Genomic DNA, 19,458 nt, shown 5'->3' with positions numbered 1-19,458 from the left:
TGGTGGGGGAAACCAAACTGCTCTGATTTTCTGAGTTGCTTCAATTATTTCATCTACATGATAAATAAAGGCTTGAGGCCTTTTGGGGACCAAATAGTTTAAAGATGAAAAGAAAATACGAGTTGCTCTAAGAAAGACTGCTGCCTCTTCATATGAGCACCCTCCACACTAACCCCTTAATATACCTCTCAGAGACAATGCCCAGAGCTACCAGGGGTCCAGCTGTGCAGAGTGCCCTCCAGAACTCTAAGACTCTGCTAATCAGTATCTATTTTTCCCTTCTTTTTGTTAGCACTGGGAATTGAACTTGGGGTCTTATACTTACTTGAGCCATGTCTCTCCTCCCACCCCCAGCGGAATCTTTTAGTTTTAGCTTGTGTTTAAGATAGGGTTTCCTGCTTTTGTTCAGGCCAGATTTAGGCTAGTATTATGGATTTGGCTTGAACTGTGAGCCTCCTATTTCTGTCTCCCATGTAGCTGAAATCCTAGGCATGAAGTACAATATCCAACTGTAACCTTGATTGCTACACTGAGTACACTGAGTACAAAAGACCTCTTTTTAATTTGGCCCTTCCTGGTTTAGAAAATAAGGGTCCAAACACAGGACCCTGTGGAAACTCTAGAACACTATGGAGACTGTAATTGACTGCAGATCTGGCTGGTGTTTGAATGATACTGTCTGAGTGTTTGACCTTTTGCAGTAATCCTGTCAAAAGACAGGTATAAAGCCCTGAAGGTACTTATCTTCATATTTCTGATTGCTTGCTATCTATCTCTTAGAATGTATCTCTTTAAAAAGCCCTGGGCCACAATGAGCCTATAAAAGCAGAGGTTGGGGAAGAGATCTTCAGACTAACAATACTTGTCAATAAACCCATTTCTCACCTCAGGTGGTGTTGGAATATTAATTATTTGACACTGAGATAGTAAATATGATAGATTATTGCATGAGCATTTCTTTATGCAGAGTTTGTTGGTCAGAACCAGCAAGACATAACAAATAAATAAAAACAAGTAGTTTAAGGAGCTTCATAATAATTATGAAGTAATAAGCATCTTCCTACAGAGTAATTTAAGTGTTCTTGATGCCATTCTGTGAGAATTTAATAGAAAATCCACCAGCATTTACTATAGTGCTTATTAAAACATTGTATCTATAAGAAAAGAATAGTATTAACAATCTGTGTAGCTGGATGTAATGGAAAATACATGAATCTTTTTGGACTGAGAGTTTGCTGTACTAAAAAAGCAAACCAATAAGTTCAATAAAATTCTATTTAATCATGTAACGTTATCTTTAATCTTGCATCACATGTTGCCGGTTAAGTCCAAGAATTAGAAAGCAGCCATTCCAGACAATTTTTCAAATCAGTTTTATCTAGGATAGCAGGAAGGAGGGTTCTAAAATAATCTATGCAGGTCTTTTCAAACTAACTGTCTATATCATGCTATGATAATTGTCAACATTAAATGTGAGAATGAAAAAGAACAAAAGGACTATGACCGAAGTGAACTATACCATATTTCTACTTATAAACCAACAGTAGCAAGTCCATACAAGGGAAAATGCAGCCTCCTTACCAATAATTGTTACACCATCATCTTTATCATCTTCAGCCACTTCCTGAACATTGACTTCTGGGTTCATATCAACCTCTTTTCCTGATAACTGTAAATAGGTTTGAGGAGAAGATGGGACCTTGACAGTAACAGAGCCTGTGATAAATTTAAAGGAGAGCTTATTAATGGAAAAAAAAATCAAAATGTCATATCTGTATTCTTACTGGACTGAAAACTAAGCATGACTCTTGGTTTTCTGTTCTTATTCTTTAGCAGATTTATTTAATCATCGGTATCTTTTCTTACTTCCAGATAGTCAAGGTTTTCTTACTCCTGAGACATTCCTTTTAACTTCTGACAACTTCTGTCAATAATCCTACCCAGTTCAGCAGTATCACAAAAGAGTACTTTGCTACATATCAAGTATCCAGACAAGATATACTATTAATTGAGCACTTACTAAGAGCTGGTGAATTAATCCCCATATCAGTTTTATGAAGTATTATCATGATTCCAATTATACAGATAAGAACTTGTTCCAAATAAGACCCTGAATAGCAAAAAGAATTTTAAGCAGAAAGAACAGTGCTGGAGGAATTTCAGTACCAAACTTCAAGCTGTATTACAAAGCTATAGTAATAAAAACAGCTTGGTATTGGCACAAGAACAGGTCTGAGGACCAATGGAACAGAACTGAAGACCCAGAAATTAACCCACAGACCTATGCCTACTTAATCGTTGATAAAGGAGCTAAAAAAAAAAATAGGATGGAAGAAAGACAGCCTCTTCAACAAACGGTGCTGGCAAAACTGGTTCAACATCTGTAACAAACTAAAGCTAGATCCTTATATACCACCCTGCACCAGAATCAATTCCAAATGGATCAAAGACCTTAAGGTAATAATCAGATACCCTGAAAACTTTACAAGAAGGAATAGGAGAAACACCTGGGCTCCTTGGTACAGGATGAAAGTTTCTTAACAAAGACCCAGAAACACAACAAATCAAACAAAGGTTGGACAAATGGGATTGCATCAAACTGCAGGGCTTCTGCATGGCAAAGGCTATAGCTTGCAAGATACATAGAAAGTCCACAGATTGGGAGATCTTTACTGGCCATACAACAAACAGAGGAAGGCCTCATATCTATGTACAACTCAAAAAAATTAAATTCCTCCAAAACAAATTCTCAAAGAACCAACTGCCCCCTCAGCAAATGGGCTAAAGACATAAAAAGAGACTTCTCTGAAGAGGAAACCAGAATGGCCAAGAGACACATGAAGAAGTGCTCAAAATCACTGGCCATAAAATAAATGCAAATCAAAACAACATTGAGATTCCACCTCACTCCAATAAGAATGGCCATTATCAAGAAAACTAATAATAACAGATGCTGGAGAGGATGTGGCCAAAAGGGAACCCTACTATACTGTGAGTGGGGGTGTAAACTTGTTCAACCACTCTGGGAAGCAGTATGGGTAAACATAGAGCTCCCCTAAGACCAAGAAGCCCCACTTTTGGGCATCTACTCAAAAGATTACAAGATCACACTAAAGCCACCAGCACAATTATGCTCATCATAGCACAATTTGTAATGGCTAAAATATGGAACCAAGCCAGATGCCCCTCAGTAGATGAGTGGATCAAGAAAATGTGGTTCATATACACAGTGGTATTCTATGCCTCTGTCAGAAAGAATGACACTGCCACATTCATAAGGAAATGGAAGGACATGGAAAAAAATCATACAAAGTGAAGTGAGCTAGACCCAAAGAAACACAGACTTTATGGTTTCCCTTATCAGGAATAATTAGTACACGTCTAGGACTATCCTAGCAGAAGAGCACAATAGCTCAATAGCTATGTACATATGAACACATAAAATGATGCTAAGTGAAATAAACTCCGAGTTATGGAAACAAGTGGTTTAACACTGTTGTGATTTTCAACATACCATTTGAAAATATGCCCTTTTCTTTTGTCTTTCTTTCCTGTGGTTTAACCTCTGATGTCACTGTGATTTTGGTGCCCTGGATATTGCATATATGTGTATTGGAACTAGGGAAGGGAAAGGGAATAGCAAAATCGAGAGACAAAGGATAAAAAGACAAACCAAGGCAACAGCAATACCTACAAAATTATCTGGTATAAACCAACTGCACAACTCAAGGGGGAGAGGGAAACAGGGAGGGTAGAAGTGGGGGGGAAATGAGGGAGGAGGTAACAAGTTGGATAAGAAATGTATGCACTGCGCCACATATGAAACTATAACCCCTCTGTACATAACTCTGACAATAAATTAATGAAAAAAAAAAAGAACTTGTTCCAGTATCTATGACAGCTAAGCTCAGAATGCAGGTCTAGCTCAATGAGCACAAAGCCCATACTTTCTGATTACATATAAGACTAGTGACCACATGGATCATTATAATCAACTAGCACCCTGAACTCCTGTACCTTCAGTATTACTGAAGTGCCAGACTTTGAAGTCAGGCCCCACTTTACCACGTGAACCCCACTTTACCACGTGAACCTGAGATAAGCAGGCCCTGTGAGCAGACCCAGGATAAGCCCATTAGGGCCCAGTCGGTCTAGAACTCTAACCACTGGGAATGCTTAACTCTGACCACCCCTGGGGTGCCTCGAACCCTGAGCCAATCAGATTTGTACCTGTGTCCTAATCTTGCCTGCTTGAACACCTGATTGTTGTAACTTTGTTTTTTGCCTTTAGAAGCCGTGTGTAATTGTAGCTTGAGGCTCCCTCCTAACCTCCGCTGTGTCGGTGGGTAGGACGAGGCCCGAGATGCAGCTCGCTTAAATAAAGCCTTGCCTTGCTTTTGCATTTCAGAATGTCTGAGTCTTGGTGGTCTTCTTGGTGGTGGTTTCGCGACTTGGCACAACATTTGGGGTTTCGTCCGGGATAGCCCCAGAGACCCCCGAGACCCCAGACTCCGAAGGTAAGAAAATAGCGCTGTTCATTCTGTGTGTCTGTGTCTGTGTGATTTGTAGTTTTGTTTTCTGTTTAGGCCAGCCACTTGAATCTGAACCTGTAGGTAGTGAAGGACCAGCCGGAGTGGACACGCTCATATGGGCAGTCCTGGAGGACTTGGAGAACACCTCAAGCCCTCCACAGGGGGCTCAGGCTTCCCACTACCACCGTGAACCTGAAGGACTGGACCGGGAGGCCCTTCTAACGGGCGCCCGTCCAGTCCACTCTATATTCGGGGTTGTCTGGTCTGCTCCTACACAGGAACGGGAGAGAGAGAGTTAAAGTTAAGAGAGAGAGGTAAAGTTAAGGTTATATGTTCCTGGCTAGGTAAGGTTCAACGCCCCTGAGTCAGCCTGAAGAGTTACAGAAGATGGATGATCTTCACCCATCAGCACCCCTTTAAAACCGAGGGACCAGAGTTGTTTTTGGGAAGATGAGGCAGGATAAACTAGAGGAATGCAAAACAGAGGTACAGAGACTATACTTGTAAGAAATGGTGACAGGCCCTTTGGTTACTACATTGGGCCCTACTGGCCCATGACTTACCTCTATATCATCCCCTAGACATGCAAGCCATTGAAATGGACAGAATGGAGCCATGATTGGCTCCCAAGGTACCAAAAAGAAAAAGGGGGAAATGAAGTGCCAGACTTTGAAGTCCGGCCCCATTTTACCACGTGAACCCCATTTTAGAATCGAACCCTGAGCCAATCAGATTTGTACCTGTGTCCTAATCTTGCTTGCTTGAACACCTGATTCTTGTAACCCTGTTCTTTCCCTTTATAAGCCCTGTGTAATCACAGCTCGGGGCTTCCTCCTAACCTCCGCTGTGTCGGTGGGTAGGACGAGGCCCAAGTTGCAGCTCGCTTAAATAAAGCCTTGCCTTGCTTTTGCATTTCGGAATGTCTGAGTCTCGGTGGTCTTCTTGGTGGTGGTTTCACGACTTGGCACAACACTACTTCCACCCATAATTTTAAAAGTAAAAAATCATGAATTTAAGAAACATTTTTCAAAGACTTAACTGTAAAGGTCTCAAAAGTGACTTCCAGGAAGACAGCTGAGGAGCAGCAGAGCCCTAGCTAAGCTCCCTCCGACATCGCAGTTTTCCCATCCCAGAGAAACTTTTACTCCTAGAAAGACAGCCCAAGTAAGTTATAACAGTACAGGGATTCTGGCCAGAAAGGAAATATCGACTTTGCTGGCCTGAAAACACAGATTTGAGCTCCAGGTGGTGTCCTGCCGCCACACTAGCGCTGGCACAGCGCCCCACACCCCGCGCACCTAAAGCACACAGTGGCGACCATGAAGAAATCCTCCAGACGGCGGCAGACAGATGCCAATAGCAGGCTGAGCACTGCAACTAAAATATGAAACCAACCCAATGCCCCTCAGTAGATGAGTGGATCAAGAAAATGTAGTACATATACACAATGAAATGGGCCAAAATAGCAGAGAAAGTGTGAATACCCCATGAAAGACATTCTCACTCACATCCACAGAAGGCAGCCCTTCCCCCATCACCAGAGCAAAGTGCCATCTTTGCCTCTGGCATAGACCTGGCCAGAGCAGACTGGAAATAAAGCAGGCCTGGGGAAAGCAAGGATGAAAGAGCTGTAATAGGGAGGTCAGATCTGGCCAGCGCCATCATTGGCTGTTGGAGGGGTATCAGATTGACTCCATTCAAGATTAGTTAAAGAGAGCAGAAGCCAATTCCATCTTCACTAAGATCTCCCCGCCCTATCCAGGGAAGTTCCCCTTTGCTGTGATAAGATTGTGTAAAGCACTTGACCTCTTGAGATGTGGAAGGTTCAAGGAATGTTCAAGGTTAAACCTGTGCCCTCCCATGAGTAGGCGTATTCACCTGCATCCTGGGAGCCCCACCAAATACAATTCTAACTAGAATAATAGGTTGGTTCAAACAGATACTGGGAGACAGACTGTAACTCCATTGGCCACCTGCATATGACATAGCACGCTCTGTAAGGGTGGTAACCCCATTGGCCACCTGCGTGTGGCAGGTTTGACTATGTGATGTTTGCCTATATAACCAGGCCTGAAAGGCAACACGTGGTCACAGTTCCAGGTCTCGAGTATGGGCTGCGACTCTGGCCAGTCGGTTTGCTTTTTACTTCCCCAATAAATCCATCCTTTTATCATCTTTTTTGCTGGAGACTGAGTGGTGGACTCTAGCAGGAACCAGGAATCCCCTCCCTTGTGGGGGGTGACTCCATTACAGGGGCCATCTTTGCAAAGGGCAAGAGTAACTGAACAGTGAGAGCTAGCTCTGCTCAGAAGACGATCCCTCTGCCCACGTGGGAGTATCTCTCCTCGGGCTGAGACTCACAGACTCAGGTAAACTCAGCCAGTGGTGCCCCGCTGACTCGGTGGCTGCCGACTCTCCAGCAGCAGGAATTTCTAAAATCAAACCCAAAGTGGCAAGCAGCTACTGGCAGGAAGGAGCAAACAGACAGGAGAGTAAACAGTTCCTGAGACAGATAAACAGCTCCATTACAAACGCCCAAGTCTCACCAGCAAACAGCTGAATTCCACAGCCAGCTCTGCCCAGGAGGTCACCCTGCCCAAGAGGGAGGAACCTCCCCCACTGCAAGCAGCTCTCAGCCAGCTAAACCAGGCCCCAGGCGCCCCACCTGGCTGAGTCCAAGCCTATTCAGAGCCAGACTTTAAAGGCAGCAGTCCCACAGCAGATGGGAGGAGCTACGGTTCCGGAGATTGCTCAGCTTCCCCCAACTACAGAGGACACCTAAGTCCTACCTGCAAGCTGTGCTAACCACAGAGCCCCAGGATTTAACTATTAGGGGAGGAGGGTCAGAGTAGATCCACCCCCTTTAAAATTACTTTCCTTTGACTAATACCTTTACTCTTTTCTGTTGACTCTCCATTTTGTCTATTATTTTAACCTCGCTCTTTCTACCGATTCTACTCTTCTCCACCTTTCCATTTCACTGAAACTAAACCAAAATCATCATCCCCCATTCATTTTACTCTACTCTCTTCAATACCCCTAACTTACCCTCCTAAATTTACTTCTAGGACCTCCAGACTCCATTGACCCCTGGTTATAGGATAGAGGGTATCCTTGTTCAATACGAGTGAGTCAAAGAGGTTCATAGAGAAATCCCACTAGTCCAAAAAGAACTAAATATGAGAATAAAAATTGCTCATAGGGTTATAATGGTAAATAAGTAACTACTGAATACAGGGTTCGGGGTTGGTTGTTACATTAAAATTATATTCTTCTGGCACACCAAATTTGCTTTTATATACAAAAAAGAGAGGGAAGATATCTGTATATAACTGTGAACTTCTAAGATTTATACAACAGTGCTTGGTAAGGTCTGCTTTGGATCTTAAATGGTGCTCACTGGTGCTTGTAAATTGGCATTTCCAACCAAAATGGGCAGAAGAAGCACAAGAAAGATGGCAAACAAGGGAATCTCATCTCCCGCTCAAAAGAAGAAGGAAGCAGAGCAATCAATCAAAGACCTAGAAGAGAACCCTCAAAATGCTCTACAACTCTACTGATAAAAATGTTAAATGAAAAGTTTGAATCTCTTCAGACAGCTATTCTAGAGCATGAGGAGGCGAACCAAAGATTAATACATCAATCCGTCCATAAAGTAATAGAGGATTTCATGGCCAACACAAATAGAAAGATAAATGAACTTCAAGAGTCCAAGAGAGCTACCCAGCTAAAAGATTTGAGAGACAGCACTTAGAACCAAATTAATGAAGTAAAGAAGTCCATACAGGACTTAAGACCTGGAAGCCATCAAGAAAGACCAGTAAGAGGAAGGGAGATTAAAAATCAAGTAGCTAGCCTACAGAGCACACTAGATAAAGCAGAGGATCGAATCTCAGGAACTGAAGATTCCCTACAATCTATGGAGAAAGAACAAAAAACTATACAAAACCAATCCAATCAGCAAAACAGATCACTCCAGGAGCTCCAAGATACAATCAGGAAGCCCAATTTAAGGCTAATAGGTATCAAGGAAAACCTAGAGAAAGAAGTCAATGGAATAGGCAACTTATTTAACAGAATATTAGCTGAGAATTTCCCAAATATCCAGAATGATAGGCCTATCCAGATACAAGAAGCATTTAGAACCCCAAACAGACCAGACCACATCAGAATAGGACATCCCACCTATACATTTTGATCAAAACAGGATCAATGCAGTCCAAGGAAAGAATCCTTAAAGCTTCGAGGGAGAGGAAAATAATCACATATAAAGGAAAATGAATCAGAATTACCCGAGACTTCTCAGGAGAGACTATGAAAGCAAGGAGAGCCTGGAATGAGGTATACTACACCCTAAAAACAAAACAAAACAAAACAAAAAAAACTATCAACCAAGAATACTGTACCCAGCTAAACTCTCATTCATAGCTGAAGGTCAAATGGTCAAATAAAAGTCTTCCACAGTAAGGAAAAACTGAAACAATATATTTCCATCACACCAGCTTTACAGAAAGTCCTACACATGGAAAATATACTACACATGGAAAATAATCAAGATTACAATAAAGATAGAGAAATGAACCCGCCTCCAAGAGACACATCTATCCAGCAAAAGCAAATATCTTCTAAAAGTGAAAGGCTGGAATAAAATCTACCAGGCAAACTGCCCCCATAGGCAGGCTGGAGTTGCAATCCCCGTATCAGATAAAATTGACTTCAAATTAAAAAAGGTAAGAAGAGACAAAGAAGGTTACTACATACTAATAAAAGGATCTCTCCTACAGGAGGATATAACCATCCTAAATATCTACACCCCAAATACAGGAGCACCCAACTTCATCAAACAAACACTACTGACTCTAAAAACACTCATAGATCCAAACACATTGATAGTTGGAGACTTTAACACTCCACTGTCACATCTGGACAGATCAACACACCAAAAACGAAGCAAAGAAACCTCAGAACTAAACAACTGCATGGACCAACTAGACTTAACCAAGATCTACAGAATATTCCATCCAGCAACACCAGAATACACATTCTTTTCAGCAGCTCATGGAACTTTCTCCAAAATAGATCACACAAAGGGCACAAAGAAAATATGTACAAACTCAGAAGTATCGAAATCATTCCCTACATTCTCTCAGACCACAATGGAATAAAATTAGAGCTCAACTCAAACAGTCACCACAGAAAATCCCACAATTCATGGAGACTAAGCAACACGTTGCTGAACCATAAGTGGGTCATTGAAGAAATTAGAACACAGATCCAAATGTTTATGGGATTAAACTCAGATGAGCACACAAAGTACCAGCTCCTTTGGAACACAGCAAAGGCAGTACTCAGAGGAAAAATTATATCTCTGAGTACCTACATCAACAAACTGGAGAAATAGCAACTCAAAAACTTAAGGGATCACCTTAAGCTCCCAGAAAGAGAACAACAAGCCAAACACCAAGCCAATAGATGGAAGCAAATAACTAAAACCAAATAAGAATTAAATGACTTAGAGTAAAAATAAACCATCGAAAGAATCAACAAAATGAAGAGTTGATTTTTTGAAAAAATTAACAAGATAGACAGACCCCTAGCAAATCTGACCAAAAAACAAAGGCAGCACTACCCAAATAAACAAGATCAGAGATGAAAGAGGTAACATCACCACAGAAACAATCAAAATCCAGAACACAATAAGGGACTATTTTGCAAACTTTGACACCAACAAAATCGAGAACCTGGAAGAATTGGATGCTTTCCTAGCAAAAATTGATATCCTCAAACTCAACCATGACGATTTAAACCTTCTAAACAGACCCATATCCAGCAGACAACCTTGTAAACAGACCTATATCCAGTGTCTCTCACAGGCAAGGTTCCAGTTTCCAGCCTCCTCCTCCCCTTCCTCCTCCTCTTCCTCTCCTTCCTCTCCCCCCTCCTCCCCCTCCCCCTCCTGGTCTTCCTCCTCCTTCCCTCTCTTCTCAGTCTCTGTCTCTGTCTCTTTGTCTCTCTCTGTCTCTCTCTCTCAATAGTTCCAGTTTCCAGCATCTCTCTCCCTCCCCCTCCCCCCCAGGCGGGATAAACTGCAGGCAGAACAGCCCCCATGCTGGCACAAGTAGAATTTCATCCTTGGCTCTAGCCCCCCCCCCACCCCCTCCCACCAGCTGTCCCCACCACAGTCCCGGCATCCCTTCCACAGCACAAAGACCCACAGCAAGCTTTAAAGCAGGAGGCCATCAGCAGGCATTTGGCAGTCCTCTGCTTTGACGCCTGAAGCAGGCAGAAGACTTTGGGGCCATCTTTTTGATGCCAGGAGGTGGCTCAGGACTGCCCACTCTCTCAGGGGGCGATTGCCCTCTCCACTGGGGCTCCCCGCCCTCCTCCCGCTGGGCCGCTGATTTCACTGCGAGCTCAGAGGAGCCACTGGGCCCGCCCTGGCCAGGGAGGCCTTGGTGTCAGTTGCCGTACACCTGCCGGGCAGGCCCCCCCCACCCCCCCACCCCCCCCCCCCCCCCCCCCCCGCCTTACCTGCAGATCCAGAGGGGCTCAGCCGATGCCCCCGGCCGCCTCGCCGCGGGCCCCGCCTCAGCCTGTAGATGGCAGTAGCAGGTGCTGGCGCCGAGCACCAAGCGCGCCGCTACCACCCAGGCTGCTGCCCGCCAGGGCGCTGCGGGACGCTGCGGGAGGCTGGAGGGCCCGATGCGGAAGTCCCCCGCGTGCGCAGGTCCAGCGCAGCCAGAAGGAGACCTGATCTAGAGAAAAGAAAGGAGGGGCAGAGCTCCGCCGCCCGGAAGTCGCCGGAATCAGAACGCTGAGTCCTGCCACTCGGCCGGCCCAGTCCCGGGAGCTTTCTCCGGGGTCGCTGACTCCGTGGGAAGCTCGGGAGCTTCCTGCCGCTGCGCCGCCTCTGGAAGACAGCTCCGCCCCGGCCCCGCCCACCGACACGCCCCCTCGTAGCGGATGGTTTACTCTGAGTAAAACCTCAGGAGGCAGATGGTCTTCCTCAGGCCGCAGGAGTGCTGTCAGTGGGCAAAGTGCAGATATGCTCAGTCTGGCCTCTCTGCCCATGGCTTCGCTATAAGCTATAAGCTTGTGATAAAGCCTTCACTCAACTACATCACCTTCTGAGTCATGAAAGAAGTCACGCTAGAGAGAAAAACCATGGACGCAAGCAGCGTGGCTCCAGGGTAGGTCATCTGTTTGGGAATCAGAAGGCCCTGAGTTCTAACTCCATTACTGCTGAAAAGCATAAAATATATAGACTATATATTTCTAATTTTTACCATAAAAATAATCTTAAAGCTTGGTAATCCATGCCTTTAATAAACCTTTGTGGGAAGCTGAAGCAAGTGGGTTACTTAAGCCCATAACTTGAAAAGCTGCCAAGATCTGATTTCAAATAATAGCTCACTAAGAATAAAAACACTAAGTGAATTAAAAAAAAAACTATAGCTTACCAAACTACAGGCAAATATTCATCAGAGATAAGACTTTAATGAAGTCTTGACAAATTGGATCTGGCAAGATGTGTCCAAAGTTGATACACCATACAAAGAATTTAAACTGGACACATGAATCCTTTTTATCAATAGGAAATCAACCTGTGCAATTCACTCTATAAATGGATTTATCATTTCAATAGATGAAAAAGGAATCTTTTAATAAAAACAATGCTATTATTAGCAATATGTTTTGCTTTGTTTTACTTTTATGCTAGTCCTGGGACTTGAACTCAGGGCTTGGGCACTGCTGTTGAGCTTTTATGTTCAAGGCTAGCTCTCTACTACTTGAGCCACAGCTCCAATTTTGGCTTCTTTGGTAATTAATTGGAGATAAGACTTTCACAGACTTTCCTTACCTGGGCTGGTTTTGAACCAGGATTTTCAGATCTCAACCTCTTGACTAGCTAAGATTATAAACATAAGCCACTAGTGTCTAGTTAAGAACTTTTTAAAAAATATTTTTGTTGTTTTTCAATAGTTGTACAAAGGAGTTGCCATTCAATAAAGTAGTTGATGAGTAAAATTCATCTTGATCAATGTCTCCTCTTTCAGCATTTTCATCCATCCCTCCCAACCAACTCCTTTTCCTTTCCCTCACTTTTCTTAATTTTGTAGGATATACATTGAAAAAATATTATTTTGTGTGTGCCAGTCTGGGGGGTGAACTCAGGGCCTTGTGCATTTTTTCTCCAGGCTAACATTCTACCACTTGAGACACAGCTTTACTTCTGGTGTGTGTGTGTGTGTGTGTGTGTGTGTGTGTGTGTGTGTGTGTGTGTGTGTGTGTGTGTGTGTGTGTGTGTGTGTATGTGTGTGTGCATAATTGAATAGTCTCACAGACTTGGCTTGGGCTGGTTTTCAACTGTGACCCCCAGAACTTAGCTTTCTGAATAGGTAGATTTGCAGGTAGGAGCCATCAGTGTCCAGCAATACCTTGGGATTTTTTTCACTTCATTATCCTTGCTTTCATGGCTTCTATTGAGCATCATACTAAAATTATAGCTAGTACAATAAGCAATGGAAAAGAGAAAAGGCATGCAAATCAAAAGACTAATTCTACTTTCAGAAAGCATAGCATACTGTATTTAATAAAAGAATTTAGCAATATTACATATACAAGGCCAGTATTTCGGCAATTTCGTTTTTTTTGGCCAGTCCTGGGCCTTGGATTCCGGGCCTGAGCACTGTCCCTGGCTTCTTCCCGCTCAAGGCTAGCACTCCGCCACTTGAGCCACAGCGCCGCCGTTTTCTGTATATGTGGTACTGGGGAATCGAACCTAGGGCCTCGTGTATCCGAGGCAGGCACTCTTGCCACTAGGCTATATCCCCAGCCCAGGCAATTTCCTTTTGATACATTTATAATAAGCAATTTAAACTTTAAGATTTTAATAGCAAAACAATTGAAGTATGTTTATAAAGTTAAAAAAACTGAAATAAATAAATAAAATTACCGCGTGGTACATAAAAATCCTGTGGGAAGCCTGAGCCTAGAGGACTAAATTTTACTGGCCTGGCTTCTTGTAGAAATTACCCAGTAGAAGTCATGCTACAGAAAAAATGCAAACCTCATAGCATAGAGGGTAGTCTTTCCGCTTCTCTGCCTCAAAGGCTCTCTGAGGAAGGCCCAGATGAGCTGAGCTCGGCTGCTTATAACAACAAGTCACATATAAAGCTGCTCATTATTTCTAAAATTAAGTTTCAGAGTGGAAATCTTATGGTGGTGGGGGAAACCAAACTGCTCTGATTTTCTGAGTTGCTTCAATTATTTCATCTACATGATAAATAAAGGCTTGAGGCCTTTTGGGGACCAAATAGTTTAAAGATGAAAAGAAAATACGAGTTGCTCTAAGAAGACTGCTGCCTCTTCATATGAGCACCCTCCACACTAACCCCTTAATATACCTCTCAGAGACAATGCCCAGAGCTACCAGGGGTCCAGCTGTGCAGAGTGCCCTCCAGAACTCTAAGACTCTGCTAATCAGTATCTATTTTTCCCTTCTTTTTGTTAGCACTGGGAATTGAACTTGGGGTCTTATACTTACTTGAGCCATGTCTCTCCTCCCACCCCCAGCGGAATCTTTAGTTTTAGCTTGTGTTTAAGATAGGGTTTCCTGCTTTTGTTCAGGCCAGATTTAGGCTAGTATTATGGATTTGGCTTGAACTGTGAGCCTCCTATTTCTGTCTCCCATGTAGCTGAAATCCTAGGCATGAAGTACAATATCCAACTGTAACCTTGATTGCTACACTGAGTACACTGAGTACAAAAGACCTCTTTTTAATTTGGCCCTTCCTGGTTTAGAAAATAAGGGTCCAAACACAGGACCCTGTGGAAACTCTAGAACACTATGGAGACTGTAATTGACTGCAGATCTGGCTGGTGTTTGAATGATACTGTCTGAGTGTTTGACCTTTTGCAGTAATCCTGTCAAAGACAGGTATAAAGCCCTGAAGGTACTTATCTTCATATTTCTGATTGCTTGCTATCTATCTCTTAGAATGTATCTCTTTAAAAAGCCCTGGGCCACAATGAGCCTATAAAAGCAGAGGTTGGGGAAGAGATCTTCAGACTAACAATACTTGTCAATAAACCCATTTCTCACCTCAGGTGGTGTTGGAATATTAATTATTTGACACTGAGATAGTAAATATGATAGATTATTGCATGAGCATTTCTTTATGCAGAGTTTGTTGGTCAGAACCAGCAAGACATAACAAATAAATAAAAACAAGTAGTTTAAGGAGCTTCATAATAATTATGAAGTAATAAGCATCTTCCTACAGAGTAATTTAAGTGTTCTTGATGCCATTCTGTGAGAATTTAATAGAAAATCCACCAGCATTTACTATAGTGCTTATTAAAACATTGTATCTATAAGAAAAGAATAGTATTAACAATCTGTGTAGCTGGATGTAATGGAAAATACATGAATCTTTTTGGACTGAGAGTTTGCTGTACTAAAAAAGCAAACCAATAAGTTCAATAAAAATTCTATTTAATCATGTAACGTTATCTTTAATCTTGCATCACATGTTGCCGGTTAAGTCCAAGAATTAGAAAGCAGCCATTCCAGACAATTTTTCAAATCAGTTTTATCTAGGATAGCAGGAAGGAGGGTTCTAAAATAATCTATGCAGGTCTTTTCAAACTAACTGTCTATATCATGCTATGATAATTGTCAACATTAAATGTGAGAATGAAAAAGAACAAAAGGACTATGACCGAAGTGAACTATACCATATTTCTACTTATAAACCAACAGTAGCAAGTCCATACAAGGGAAAATGCAGCCTCCTTACCAATAATTGTTACACCATCATCTTTATCATCTTCAGCCACTTCCTGAACATTGACTTCTGGGTTCATATCAACCTCTTTTCCTGATAACTGTAAATAGGTTTGAGGAGAAGATGGGACCTTGACAGTAACAGAGCCTGTGATAAATTTAAAGGAGAGCTTATTAATGGAAAAAAAAATCAAAATGTCATATCTGTATTCTTACTGGACTGAAAACTAAGCATGACTCTTGGTTTTCTGTTCTTATTCTTTAGCAGATTTATTTAATCATCGGTATCTTTTCTTACTTCCAGATAGTCAAGGTTTTCTTACTCCTGAGACATTCCTTTTAACTTCTGACAACTTCTGTCAATAATCCTACCCAGTTCAGCAGTATCACAAAAGAGTACTTTGCTACATATCAAGTATCCAGACAAGATATACTATTAATTGAGCACTTACTAAGAGCTGGTGAAATTAATCCCCATATCAGTTTTATGAAGTATTATCATGATTCCAATTATACAGATAAGAACTTGTTCCAAATAAGACCCTGAATAGCAAAAAGAATTTTAAGCAGAAAGAACAGTGCTGGAGGAATTTCAGTACCAAACTTCAAGCTGTATTACAAAGCTATAGTAATAAAAACAGCTTGGTATTGGCACAAGAACAGGTCTGAGGACCAATGGAACAGAACTGAAGACCCAGAAATTAACCCACAGACCTATGCCTACTTAATCGTTGATAAAGGAGCTAAAAAAAAAAATAGGATGGAAGAAAGACAGCCCTCTTCAACAAACGGTGCTGGCAAAACTGGTTCAACATCTGTAACAAACTAAAGCTAGATCCTTATATACCACCCTGCACCAGAATCAATTCCAAATGGATCAAAGACCTTAAGGTAATAATCAGATACCCTGAAAACTTTACAAGAAGGAATAGGAGAAACACCTGGGCTCCTTGGTACAGGATGAAAGTTCTTAACAAAGACCCAGAAACACAACAAATCAAACAAAGGTTGGACAAATGGGATTGCATCAAACTGCAGGGCTTCTGCATGGCAAAGGCTATAGCTTGCAAGATACATAGAAAGTCCACAGATTGGGAGATCTTTACTGGCCATACAACAAACAGAGGAAGGCCTCATATCTATGTACAACTCAAAAAAATTAAATTCCTCCAAAACAAATTCTCAAAGAACCAACTGCCCCCTCAGCAAATGGGCTAAAGACATAAAAAGAGACTTCTCTGAAGAGGAAACCAGAATGGCCAAGAGACACATGAAGAAGTGCTCAAAATCACTGGCCATAAAATAAATGCAAATCAAAACAACATTGAGATTCCACCTCACTCCAATAAGAATGGCCATTATCAAGAAAACTAATAATAACAGATGCTGGAGAGGATGTGGCCAAAAGGGAACCCTACTATACTGTGAGTGGGGGTGTAAACTTGTTCAACCACTCTGGGAAGCAGTATGGGTAAACATAGAGCTCCCCTAAGACCAAGAAGCCCCACTTTTGGGCATCTACTCAAAAGATTACAAGATCACACTAAAGCCACCAGCACAATTATGCTCATCATAGCACAATTTGTAATGGCTAAAATATGGAACCAAGCCAGATGCCCCTCAGTAGATGAGTGGATCAAGAAAATGTGGTTCATATACACAGTGGTATTCTATGCCTCTGTCAGAAAGAATGACACTGCCACATTCATAAGGAAATGGAAGGACATGGAAAAAAATCATACAAAGTGAAGTGAGCTAGACCCAAAGAAACACAGACTTTATGGTTTCCCTTATCAGGAATAATTAGTACACGTCTAGGACTATCCTAGCAGAAGAGCACAATAGCTCAATAGCTATGTACATATGAACACATAAAATGATGCTAAGTGAAATAAACTCCGAGTTATGGAAACAAGTGGTTTAACACTGTTGTGATTTTCAACATACCATTTGAAAATATGCCCTTTTCTTTTGTCTTTCTTTCCTGTGGTTTAACCTCTGATGTCACTGTGATTTTGGTGCCCTGGATATTGCATATATGTGTATTGGAACTAGGGAAGGGAAAGGGAATAGCAAAATCGAGAGACAAAGGATAAAAAGACAAACCAAGGCAACAGCAATACCTACAAAATTATCTGGTATAAACCAACTGCACAACTCAAGGGGAGAGGGAAACAGGGAGGGTAGAAGTGGGGGGGAAATGAGGGAGGAGGTAACAAGTTGGATAAGAAATGTATGCACTGCGCCACATATGAAACTATAACCCCTCTGTACATAACTCTGACAATAAATTAATGAAAAAAAAAAAGAACTTGTTCCAGTATCTATGACAGCTAAGCTCAGAATGCAGGTCTAGCTCAATGAGCACAAAGCCCATACTTTCTGATTACATATAAGACTAGTGACCACATGGATCATTATAATCAACTAGCACCCTGAACTCCTGTACCTTCAGTATTACTGAAGTGCCAGACTTTGAAGTCAGGCCCCCACTTTACCACGTGAACCCCACTTTACCACGTGAACCTGAGATAAGCAGGCCCTGTGAGCAGACCCAGGATAAGCCCATTAGGGCCCAGTCGGTCTAGAACTCTAACCACTGGGAATGCTTAACTCTGACCACCCCTGGGGTGCCTCGAACCCTGAGCCAATCAGATTTGTACCTGTGTCCTAATCTTGCCTGCTTGAACACCTGATTGTTGTAACTTTGTTTTTTGCCTTTAGAAGCCGTGTGTAATTGTAGCTTGAGGCTCCCTCCTAACCTCCGCTGTGTCGGTGGGTAGGACGAGGCCCGAGATGCAGCTCGCTTAAATAAAGCCTTGCCTTGCTTTTGCATTCAGAATGTCTGAGTCTTGGTGGTCTTCTTGGTGGTGGTTTCGCGACTTGGCACAACATTTGGGGTTTCGTCCGGGATAGCCCCAGAGACCCCCGAGACCCCAGACTCCGAAGGTAAGAAAATAGCGCTGTTCATTCTGTGTGTCTGTGTCTGTGTGATTTGTAGTTTTGTTTTCTGTTTAGGCCAGCCACTTGAATCTGAACCTGTAGGTAGTGAAGGACCAGCCGGAGTGGACACGCTCATATGGGCAGTCCTGGAGGACTTGGAGAACACCTCAAGCCCTCCACAGGGGGCTCAGGCTTCCCACTACCACCGTGAACCTGAAGGACTGGACCGGGAGGCCCTTCTAACGGGCGCCCGTCCAGTCCACTCTATATTCGGGGTTGTCTGGTCTGCTCCTACACAGGAACGGGAGAGAGAGAGTTAAAGTTAAGAGAGAGAGGTAAAGTTAAGGTTATATGTTCCTGGCTAGGTAAGGTTCAACGCCCCTGAGTCAGCCTGAAGAGTTACAGAAGATGGATGATCTTCACCCATCAGCACCCCTTTAAAACCGAGGGACCAGAGTTGTTTTTGGGAAGATGAGGCAGGATAAACTAGAGGAATGCAAAACAGAGGTACAGAGACTATACTTGTAAGAAATGGTGACAGGCCCTTTGGTTACTACATTGGGCCCTACTGGCCCATGACTTACCTCTATATCATCCCCTAGACATGCAAGCCATTGAAATGGACAGAATGGAGCCATGATTGGCTCCCAAGGTACCAAAAAGAAAAAGGGGGAAATGAAGTGCCAGACTTTGAAGTCCGGCCCCATTTTACCACGTGAACCCCATTTTAGAATCGAACCCTGAGCCAATCAGATTTGTACCTGTGTCCTAATCTTGCTTGCTTGAACACCTGATTCTTGTTACCCTGTTCTTTCCCTATATAAGCCCTGTGTAATCACAGCTCGGGGCTTCCTCCTAACCTCCGCTGTGTCGGTGGGGTAGGACGAGGCCCAAGTTGCAGCTCGCTTAAATAAAGCCTTGCCTTGCTTTTGCATTTCGGAATGTCTGAGTCTCGGTGGTCTTCTTGGTGGTGGTTTCACGACTTGGCACAACACTACTTCCACCCATAATTTTAAAAGTAAAAAATCATGAATTTAAGAAACATTTTTCAAAGACTTAACTGTAAAGGTCTCAAAAGTGACTTCCAGGAAGACAGCTGAGGAGCAGCAGAGCCCTAGCTAAGCTCCCTCCGACATCGCAGTTTTCCCATCCCAGAGAAACTTTTACTCCTAGAAAGACAGCCCAAGTAAGTTA

General features: G+C 42.7%; 1 long non-coding RNA gene across 1 annotated transcript in view; it reads right to left on the bottom strand.

The window, feature by feature from the left end:
* The window catches only part of LOC125345328, a 43,785-nt gene extending 28,105 nt beyond the window's left edge, over positions 1-15,680 (bottom strand). The window contains exons 1-3 of the long non-coding RNA XR_007209721.1: positions 15,335-15,680; positions 11,064-11,287; positions 1,582-1,716 (exon numbers count right to left, since the gene is read on the bottom strand). This is a non-coding gene — a long non-coding RNA (uncharacterized LOC125345328). The remainder of the gene's footprint in view (positions 1-1,581; positions 1,717-11,063; positions 11,288-15,334) is intronic.
* Between the last annotated feature and the right edge of the window lie 3,778 nt (positions 15,681-19,458).

The sequence above is a fragment of the Perognathus longimembris genome, unplaced genomic scaffold, assembly GCF_023159225.1.
Source record: "Perognathus longimembris pacificus isolate PPM17 unplaced genomic scaffold, ASM2315922v1 HiC_scaffold_5522, whole genome shotgun sequence".
NCBI lineage: Eukaryota > Metazoa > Chordata > Mammalia > Rodentia > Heteromyidae > Perognathus > Perognathus longimembris.
Note: the sequence above shows the minus strand (reverse complement) of the source record. Positions and strands in the feature narration are given on the sequence as shown.